This window comes from Capricornis sumatraensis, chromosome 12 (genome assembly GCF_032405125.1).
Source record: "Capricornis sumatraensis isolate serow.1 chromosome 12, serow.2, whole genome shotgun sequence".
NCBI lineage: Eukaryota > Metazoa > Chordata > Mammalia > Artiodactyla > Bovidae > Capricornis > Capricornis sumatraensis.
In genome coordinates, this window is record NC_091080.1 from 26,327,109 (window position 1) to 26,337,731 (window position 10,623).

Below are 10,623 nucleotides of genomic sequence, written 5' to 3' on the forward strand. Positions count from 1 at the left end.
GGGGAGTCCTATGGCTTGTTTTTTAAAACAGATTTTAAACTTCTTGACACAGTGATGCTTCCAGTTGATTGAATGTCAGTTGAGGATCTCTGATTATTTTTATTTGTTGTTTTCATTACATCGAGTAGGGGGAGATGATATAAAGATTAATGCCAGAAAATTGATTCTTCTTTCTGTTTTCTCCAAGATGTGCTTAGTTAAGCACTTCTAATCTTTAAATAGGATTCCTTTGGCTAGCCCAGCAATGCAAATGTTCCCAGTGCAATTAATCTCAGAAATCCATACCTCCACAAATCAAGAATGCCAGCCCATTTTGACTACCTAACCACTTTTTCTAACATGTTTTGGAAATTTCTATTTCTCCACCAATAAGAATTGCTATATATTTGACCAGAAAATGGTGGTTGGGGAACATATATATGTGGGTGGTCAAAGGATTCAACAGGTCTTGCTCATACTTCCAGTGAGACCTGAAGATTAGTGGGTAAGGGAGGAAGAAAATAAATAATAGTCACATTCACTATTATTTAAATAAGACTTTCAAACTAATGTTTTCCAGCTGAGTTCAAGTCGTCAGTGATTTATTGAGCACCTACTAGATAATGAGCACCATGTGCTTCATCTGCAATGCTCTCGAGACTTTTCTGGTGGTGGAAGTGGCTAAAGACTCCTCGCTCCCAATGCAGGGGACCTAGGTTCGATCCCTGGTCAGGGAACTAGATCTCACATGCTGCAACTAAGAGTTCACATGCCGCAACTAAAAATCCTGCATGCTGCAACTGGCGCAGACTAATAAATGAAAGAATAGTAAAAAGTTCAAAAAAAAAAAACAGTCCTCAGATGTGGATATAAAGGGTTGTGCGGAGAAAGGGTCGAGTTAACCCGTGGCCACTGCTTCCACCTTCGCTGGGTCCCACTTGCTCAAAAAAGCAGCTGCAGTGCCCTCACCATTGGGCCCTCGTGGCCCATGGACAGTGCATGCGTGCAGGGTCCCTTCTGAGAGAATCTCCACCCCAGCTGCTTCTCCAGTCGGAAAGGATATTTCCTGGCACCCAGAGTGTGAGAAGAATAAGGATAAGTCTCCTCAAAATGTCTCATCAGTTTTGAAATGCTGTTTGACCCTCCTTAACAATTGCTGAATATGTTTGTATGCATGCTAACTCACTCCAGTCATGTTCAATTCTTTGCCACACTATGGACTGTAGCCCGCCAGGCTCCTCTGTCCATGGGATTCTCCAGGCAAGAATACTGTAGTGGGTTGCCATGCCCTCCTCCAGGGGATCTTCCCGACCCAGTGATCGAACCTACGTCTCTTACGTTTCCGCCTTGGCAGCCTGGCTCTTTACCACTAGAGCCACCTGGGAAGCCTGAATATGTTGACCACTTGGAAAAGCTGAACCAGTTAAATTTTTACTGTTTCAAAGACAGAAAGCTGACAGTAGGAAATTCTGCAGAAGCCAGAGTTGGAACTTTATGGGGACAACCGGCATATTTCTCAGGAACTCAGGCCACCTAACATAATTTTTAAAAGTTCAGTAAGATCCATGGGCTAATTTAAAACTGTACAGATAATCATCAGCTTGATTTTCTTCCTTTACTTTTTTTTTTTTTTAGCTCAATCCATATAGTTTTTAAGTTGTAGAAGGTTTTTTTTTTTTTTTGTACTAAAAAGAGATGCACACTAATTGCATTTTTTGATCCCTGAGTCACTCTTGCTTCGGTCATAAACTTTTAATTTAAGGAGTGAGGCACTAAAAAGTAAGAATTACCCATGTAATTTATAGTAATGCAAAACTTGGCCCAGCACACAGATCAATAGTCTCCATAAGGCCTAGGGCAGATACAGAGACAGTTACAAAAAGTCATTATCTAATTGGGAGATATATGCTCAGACACCAGATTTTCAGTTGACCTTAACTGAAGATTCTCTTGGCCCGAAAAGCACAATAATAGACAGTCCTTGAAACAGCATGCAGACAAGGGCACTTTTTTGTAACATCATGTGTCATAGGAAGAATTGCCTTAACCGGAACTTTCCAATTGCATTTTCCCTTTCCACTTGGCAAGAACACTGAGAAAGAGATCCCAAATGATCTCTAGTAGTCCTTTCGGCAACTTCTCAAAGAACCCTCAAACGACCCTGAATTTAGATTGCAGCTGCTTTCATTCCATTATAATAGCAGAGGCTGTTTGTTCCTCTGATCTGTAACCACGGGATCTGTCTCTTTGACCCCCTTTTTACAGTGCAAATGGAATTACAGCTATTTGTATTTCCCAGTGGACGCAAGCAGAGAGCATGTCTTGTGTAAAAGACAAATAGGTTTTTAAAAATAGGAAAACCATATTACCTTATATATGGACTTGAACTTGAGCAAACTCTGGGAGAGAGTGGAGGACAGAGGAGCCTGGCGTGCTACAGTCCATGCGGTCACAAAGAATCAGACATGACTCAGCAGTTGAACAACAACAAATCACCTTATAATGGTAATGGGGATACCATTAAGCACCGTCCCAGCCTGAGGATCTAATCTTTCAGTCGACAAAGCAGAGGGCAGGTGAAGCCCAGGTTTACCCTATACCCAGCTCAGAGGTGGAGGGGACAGAAGTCTCCAAGTGTGTGAAGAAGGCTTGAGGGTCCGTGATTGAAGACACCATTCAAGGTGGCTTCTAGGTGCATAAGAAGTTCCCTAAGAAGGACCCAGGACAAGTTGATTAGTCTGCCCTCCTCTCGCTTTCAGGCAGCCCTTCCCCATTCTGACCATTCCCTCTTTCTCAAGCGCCAGGCAACTAGCTCTCCATTCCGGAAACACTGCTTGCAATGCTCTCTTCCCTATTTTCTGGGAGTTCCTGTTGGACACTCACTCTACTGCCTTCCCAAACAGCTGAATTCTCTTTTCTTTCACAGCAGGCCTTGACTTGCTCATCCTAACCACAGCCCCATCATTACCAGCCAAGGCTAATCTGAACCTCCCTTCCTTGGGGGCCAAGAAGGCTGGTCTTCAAAGACCTTTGAAAACTTTCAAAGAGATCCAGAGCCTGATCCTACAAACCTGCCGCTTAGAAAGCTTTATCAGCTCACATGAAACACACAATTTCAGGCTCTGAGTGTTCGCTAGAATGCTCCCTCAGAACACGAAGATTGCCCTAAAAGCAATCCATAAAACTCCTATGTGTAGTTTCATGTCGAAGAAATCCTTACCCCTTTTTATGGCAATATGTCTGAATTAAATTGAAATTTCCAGTTTACATAGCTTTGAGACATTTAAAGAGATCTATTTCCAGAAGTGAATGGGCAGGGAGTAGACCAGAGATCTCATCCTAAAGTGGTATTTAGGTTTGCTCTGGAACATAGAGTAACAATACTCCAAATTTTCAGGCCACCATATTATAAAAATTGGTGATTTTTATCTGAAAAGATCCTTAGTTTTTCATCAATAATTATGCCTAGCAATTGTCAAGCATACATTTGTGTGCTAGTTTTCCATAAGTTAATTCTCAAATCACTCTATGAAATAGTCCCTGTTAACATCTCTATTTTAGACACAAGGAAACTGAAAGGATGAGTTTTAAAAGGGTATATTCTGAACAGTATCATTTCAGATATATATATATATATATATGTATAAACTTGCTGAAGGCTCTTAATACAGAAAGTCACTCTGCTTTCTGGAAAATTCGTGCCCCCACTCATGTACGCACCAGCAGTCAACATCATCTTTTCCACCACATACTCATCATAACACTGAGGACTGCCATTTAAAATATATAATCACTTGGTAGGGGAAACGGGTGCTTTGTTGTGATTATTTTAACTCTTAAAAATCTCCCATTTTCTACTAGTTTACTTTTGTAATCTTTCTTTTTTGTGGGGGCAAACACGGTACAAATCCTAAGGAAAGGAATTAAATGCTTCACTATTTTACCTGGAGCCAGATTCAGTTGTTTTATTCTTGAAAAAAAAATTAGAAAAGGGGGAAGCTTAAAGTATCCCACATTTCCAGAGCTTGTTCCAAAAACAGAAGCAGCTCCTTTATACTGAAGAACCAGAAAAAAGTTTGTTCCTCTTCTCAACAGCCAGTGCGTTCCCACCAGCATTGGTGTCACCGGAGAAGCTGAGGGCGATAGACCCATGTGAATGGAAGTAAGTGGGAAAGTTATGTGTCAAAACTAGGTTGAGCCTCACTCCGCATTTTCTCATTTCTTAATAAAAACTCATTACTGCCAATGGTCATGTTGTGGTGTCTCCACGTGCTAAGAATTTTATGCGACATAATGAAGACCCGGTTATGAAATATGCAAATCCCAATACCTGTGCTCGAGAATAAGGAAGTGGGTCAAATAGGGGCGCTTGCTGCCTTTCACGCTGCATCAAAGGGTTGCATCAAACAGGATGTTGAGTGTTGCAAGGGGCAGAGATCACAAACCGTCTGCCACCCCTGCCAGGCACCGCGTAACCTCAGAGTTGACACCCTCTCAATCCTTTCCTGGCAAACAGTGTCTGATGCAGCATGAGAAGGCCGCTGTAACTAAAATGTACAATCAGGCAAGAAAAAAAAAAATCGGCTTATCAGCTATTTGAGAGTACATTTGAATTCGCAAGTGGGATGACTCCCAAATGAAGCCATTGTTTTCTAACAAACTAGCTAAAAGCAATTGAGAAGCAACAGAAGAGAAGCTACATCCCAAAAAGAAGCTGGCTTTCTGCTCTGGCTGGTTTTGTTAGAGCATATTCTATCCCCAGATAACACTATGAGGTGCGTCCTGCAAAAAGCTCTGTCTTCCAAAAGATAATGTAAAGACTGCTTTAAGAAAGCAGGAATAGGGCTCCCCTGGCGACTCAGTAGTAAGGAATCCACTGCCAATGCAGGAGACATGGGTTCGATCTTTGGTCTGGAAACACCCCGCGTACCACAGAGCAACTAAGCCCATGCGCCGCAACTACTGAGCCTGTGCTCTAGACCCTGGGAGCCGCAACTCCTGAGCCCACGCGCCGCAGCTACTGAAGCCCCTGCACCCTGGAGCCTGTGCTCCACCGCGAGAAGCCACCGCAGCGAGAAGCCCAGGCACCTCAGCCAGAGAGCAGCAAGAAGACCCAGCACAGCCCAAACAAATAAAACTATGTTTTTGAAAAAGCAAGCAGGAATGATGCTCAGATGAAAGGTATATTCATTTCCCACAGCTACAGTAACAACGTACCACTGATCAGTGGCTTAAAACAACACAATTTCATTATCTTACAGCTCAGAAGGGTTTAGGTCTGAAATGGTCTCACTGAGTTTAGGGATAAAGTCATGGTGTCAGCAAGGCTGTGTTTCCTCTGAAGGCTCTAGAGAGACTGTGTTCTCTTGCCTCTTCCAGCTTCTAGGGGCTGTCTTCATCCCTTGGCTCAATGCCCCTTCTGTCTTCAAAGCCAGCAATGATTCTTTCTCTTACCGGCATCTCTAAGTTTTCCTCTTCTGACTGTGCCTTATGAGGATAGTTGTCCTCATCACAGGGCTTCCCAGGTGGCACTAGGGGTAGAGGACTTGCTTTGCCAATGCAGGAGACATGAGAGACTCGGGTTTGATCGCTGGGTTTGGGAAGATCCCCTGGAGGAGAGCATGGCCACACACTCCAGTATTCTTGCCTGGAGAATCTTATGGACAGAGCAGCCTGGCGGGCTACAGTCCATGGGGTCACAAAGAATTGTACAGGACTAATGCTAAAGCTGAAACTCCAGGACTTTGGCCACCTCATGTGAAGAGTTGACTCATTGGAAAACACTCTGATGCTAGGAGGGATTGGGGGCAGGAGGAGAAGGGGACAACCGAGGATGAGATGGCTGGATGGCATCACGGACTCGATGGACGTGAGTCTGAGTGAACTCTGGGAGATGGTGATGAACAGGGAGGCCTGGCGTGCTGCGATTCATGGGGTCGCAAAGAGTCGGACACAACTGAGCGACTGAACTGAACTGAACTGAAAGCAACTTAGCACGCACGTCCTCATTACAATGGCCCCACCTGGATAATCTAGGATAATCTCCCCATCTCAAAACCAGCTGATTAGCAACTTTAACTCTGCCTGCCCACCTTAATTTTCCCATTGCCATGAGACGTAACAGTAGTCACAGGTTCCAAGTACTAGGACCAAGGTGTCTTTGGGGGACCGTTATTCTGCCTACCCCAAGAGGGAACATCAGAGACCTTAGTTTTGTATCTTTAATCCACACAGCAAACGTCCACTTGGAATGCTTACAAAATAAGAAACCAAGGCTTTGAGAATTTAAGTAGTTTCCCCAAAGATATTCTTCTAATAAGAGATGGAGCTGGAACATGACCCCACCTGTCTGTTTGAAAGCCCCTTCTTATCCTCCCCATCATGGTCCCACGCAGCAGGCAACTTTGGCCCTTCAGCGTGTGCGCTCAGTCACGACCCTCTCTTTGCGACCGTCTGGTTGTAGCCTGCCAGGCTCCTCTGTCCATGGGTTTTTTTCGGGCAAGAATACTACAATCTATGGGGTCGCAAAGAATCAGACAAGACTGAGCACACACGTACTTACATGCAAGCCTGGGCATTCAAAATGCATCTTCAGGTCTAGGCTGCATTCTGCCCCTTTCTAGAAATATCTTAGACATTGCTCTTCATTGGTCCCTCCCCCTTCCCTCTGAGCCCTCCTTCTCAATGCAATTTTTTAAAATCTCTTATTTAGTTTTCTGTGTCTTTGAACTTTTATTCATGTGCATTTCCATCTCTTTATTTTGGTGTACTACGTTCAAGATAATTTCTTCAACTTTATTTTCCAGTATTGAAGCTGTTCCTAATATGGTGTTTAATTGAGTTTTTCTTTTCAATGCCTTACTTCTAGAAATTCTATTTGATTCTTTCTTAATGCTCTTTTTCATGGCATTTATGTTGTTATTTCTGTTTCTAAGCTTATTAAAAACTGTAAAATTTCTAAACTTATAAAATATCATATTTATAATGATAAATATGTTTATTTTATGGTTTCTTTCAGATTATTCTGTTCTTTAACATTCTCAGTGTGTTAATCTCCTGTTTATTATGTTTGCTAACTCTCCTTCATAATGGCTGATTTTCTCTTTTTTAAAATAACTATTTATTTATTTGGCTGCACCAGGTCTTAGCCATGGTACACGGGATATTTTGTTTTCAGTTGCATCATGAGAACTCTCAGTTGTGGCATGAGGGGTCTAGTTCCCTGTCCAGCAATCAGACCTGGGTCCCCTGCTTGGAGAGTGTGGAGTCTTAGCCACTGGACCACAAGGGAAGTCCCTAATTTCCTCTTTTGAGTAGTCTATTTTTTTAATTGTACTAATCTTTACTAAGGGTTGCTTTTTCAGTGGGAGTCCCGGTGAGCCCTGGGTTAAGAAAATCTTGCATTTGTTTTGGCCACAGCTCTAGCACTTTCCCTGGAGAAGGAATTGGTAACCCACTCCAGTATTCTTGCCTGGGGAATTCCATGGACAGAGGAGCCTGGCGGGCTACAGTCCATGGGGTCACAGAGAGTCAGACACGACTGAGGGCGCACACATGCATGCGTGCTAGAGCTTTCCATGGCTCTGGAGCAGTTTGCAGGTTCGCTTCTTGACTCCAGTTTCACAGTCCGTGCAAGCAGGATACATTGAGACATGATGTCCACCACAAACAGAGTTTTTATCTTTCGTGGTGACTTTTTCCCCATGTGCCCACAGATATGATTAATAGTCTCACAACTTCTTCAAGCAAGTGGCCCACATTTTCCTAATATTGTGTTTACTGCCAGAGCTAGCTGCTCCAGGTCCTTCCTCACAGCCCTCCAACCCCCACTTTTAGCAGGAGCGTCCTTGCGCAAAACCTGCCAACCCCTTGACTCAATTAGGCAACACTGGATCCCTTCACCCTCCCCGATTGCCCTGTGTATCCTTATATAAATTCCCTTTACTCGAGTTAACAAGAAGGTAAGAGTGACAAGGTGTCTCAAAGGGGTGATGTGCTGTGCTGGGCTCAGTCACTTCAGTCATGTTCTTTGCGTGTCCAGCGACTCTGCAACTCGGAGCCCACTAGGCTCCTCTGTCCAAGGGATTCTCTGGACAAGAATACTGGAATGGGTTGCCTTGCCTTCCTCCAGGGGATCTTCCCAACCCAGGGATCAATCCCGAGCCTCTTACACATCTGTCTCCTGCACTGGCAAGCGGGTTCCTTACCACTAGCGCCCCCTGGGGAGCCACAAAGTGGTGATGTTTGAGCTCAAATTTTAATGACAAAAGGGAGTCAGCCCTGAACCTATCAGGGCAGGTGGTCAGCAGAATGCAACTTTCTGTAATTCGGAAAAAACTTCAAAATATGAAAGATTTTAAAAATTAAGGTATTAGAGCCAAGGAGGAGAAGGAGAAGTAGGGAGAGAAAGAGAAAGTAAAGGAGAAAGAGGAAGAGAAAGAGGAAGAGACTGAGGAGCAGGAAGGGGTGGGGGAGGGGGAGGAGGGGGAAGAGAGGGGGAGGAGGGGAGGAGGGGTGAAGGAGGGGGAGGGAGGGGGAGGGGAGGAAGGCTGTGCCCGCTGAGACTGCACATACACCCACAGGCTCCCCTGCAATATGATTTCACTCTATAAACACACGGTCAGTGTCGCTTTTGTCATAAAATTTCCAACCTGACAGTCCCTTCAAATCTTTACTTTCAGTAAGCAATTTAGTTGTAGGAAACTAGTTCGTGTGTGCCCGGTCCCTCAGTTGTGTCCGACTCTTTGAGGCCCCAGGGACTGTAGCCTATGAGGCTCCTGTGTCCACAGGGATTCTCCAGGCAAGAATCCTGGAGTGGGTTGTCATTTCCTCCTCCAGGGGATCTTCCCAACCCAGGGATCGAACCCCCATCTCCTGTGTCTCCTGCATTGCAAGTGGATTCTTTACCACTAAACTCTCAGTTCAGTTCAGTTCAGTCACTCAGTTGTGTCCGACTCTTTGCGACCCCATGAATCGCAGCACACCAGGCCTCCCTCTCCATCACCAACTCCCGGAGTTCACTCAGACTCACATCTATCAAGTCAGTGATGCCATCCAGCCATCTCATCCTCTGTCGTCCCCTTCTCCTCCTGTCCCCAAACCCTCCCAGCATCAGAGTCTTTTCCAATGAGTCAACTCTTCACATGAGGTGGCCAAAGTATTGGAGTTTCAGCTTGAGCATCAGTCCTTCCATTGAACACCCAGGACTATTCTTTAGGATGGACTGGTTGGATCTCCTTGCAGTCCAAGGGACTCTCGAGAGTCTTCTCCAGCAACACAGTTCAAAAGCATCAATTCTTTGGTGCTCAGCTTTCTTCACAGTCCAACTCTCACATCCATACATGACTACTGGAAAAACCACAGCCTTGACTAGACGGACCTTTGTTGACAAAGTAATGTCTCTGCTTTTGAATATGCTATCTAGGTTGGTCATAACTTTCCTTCCAAGGAGTAAGCGTCTTTTAATTTCATGGCTGCAATCACCATCTGCAGTGATTTTGGACCTCAGAAAAATAAAGTCTGACACTGTTTCCACTGTTTCCCCATCTATTCCCCATGAAGTGATGGGACCAGATGCCATGATCTCGTTTTCTGAATGTTGAGCTTTAAGCCAACTTTTTCACTCTCCACTTTCACTTTCATCAAGAGGCTTTTTAGTTCCTCTTCACTTTTCTGCCATAAGGGTGGTGTCATCTGCATATCTGAGATTATTGATATTTCTCCTGGCAATCTTGATTCCAGCTTGTGGTTCTTCCAGCCCAGCGTTTCTCATGATGTACTCTGCATATAAGTTAAATAAGCAGGGTAACAATTTACAGCCTTGACGTACTCCTTTTCCTATTTGGAACCAGTCTGTTGTTCCACGTCCAGTTCTAACTGCTGCTTCCTGACCTGCATACAGATTTCTCAAGAGGCAGGTCAGGTGGTCTGGTATTTCCGTCTCTTTCAGAATTTTCCACAGTTTATTGTGATCCACACAGTCAAAGTCTTTGGCATAGACAATAAAGCAGAAATAGATGTTTTTCTGGAACTCTCTTGGTTTTTCCATGATCTAGCGGATGTTGGCAATTTGATCTGGTTCCTCTGCGTTTTCTAAACTCTCAGGGCAGCCTAAAGACCCAAACAATTTGCTCTGAGAAAACACAGAGGACAGAACGTTGCAGTAACCCTCCATCTCCTTTAGCCCTTCCCTGGCACGTGGTTTCATCCCCTCTCATAGCACTTTCGCTTCTCGGGGTGTGTGTACGGCTCTGGGTCACCTCTGTCCTCTCACCTCACCCTCTGGCCTGGTGTGGTCACTCAGGCCACCCTTGCCCCCTTTTCGCCTTGTGACTTGTCACCTGGAACTCCCACCGCTCATCACCTCTATCTTTTAATAACTTACATCTCAGGGAACAAGGGACCCAGCTCAACCACCCCACCAGGCAATGAACCACAGGTCCCAGCCAGTTGAAGACTTGGACACCTGGGGTCAGGTGCGGCTGGAGAGGAGGGAGAAGGACAAAATACGGGTGTCTGAACCCCTGGTGGGGGGATGGAACAATGTCCCTTAAAGGGGCTATGGGTGTGAAAGATACTCTCAAGCTCAGTGTGTCAAATGTAGTCTTGAATACTTCAGTCCTCCAAAAGTCTCAGTGGTAAAGA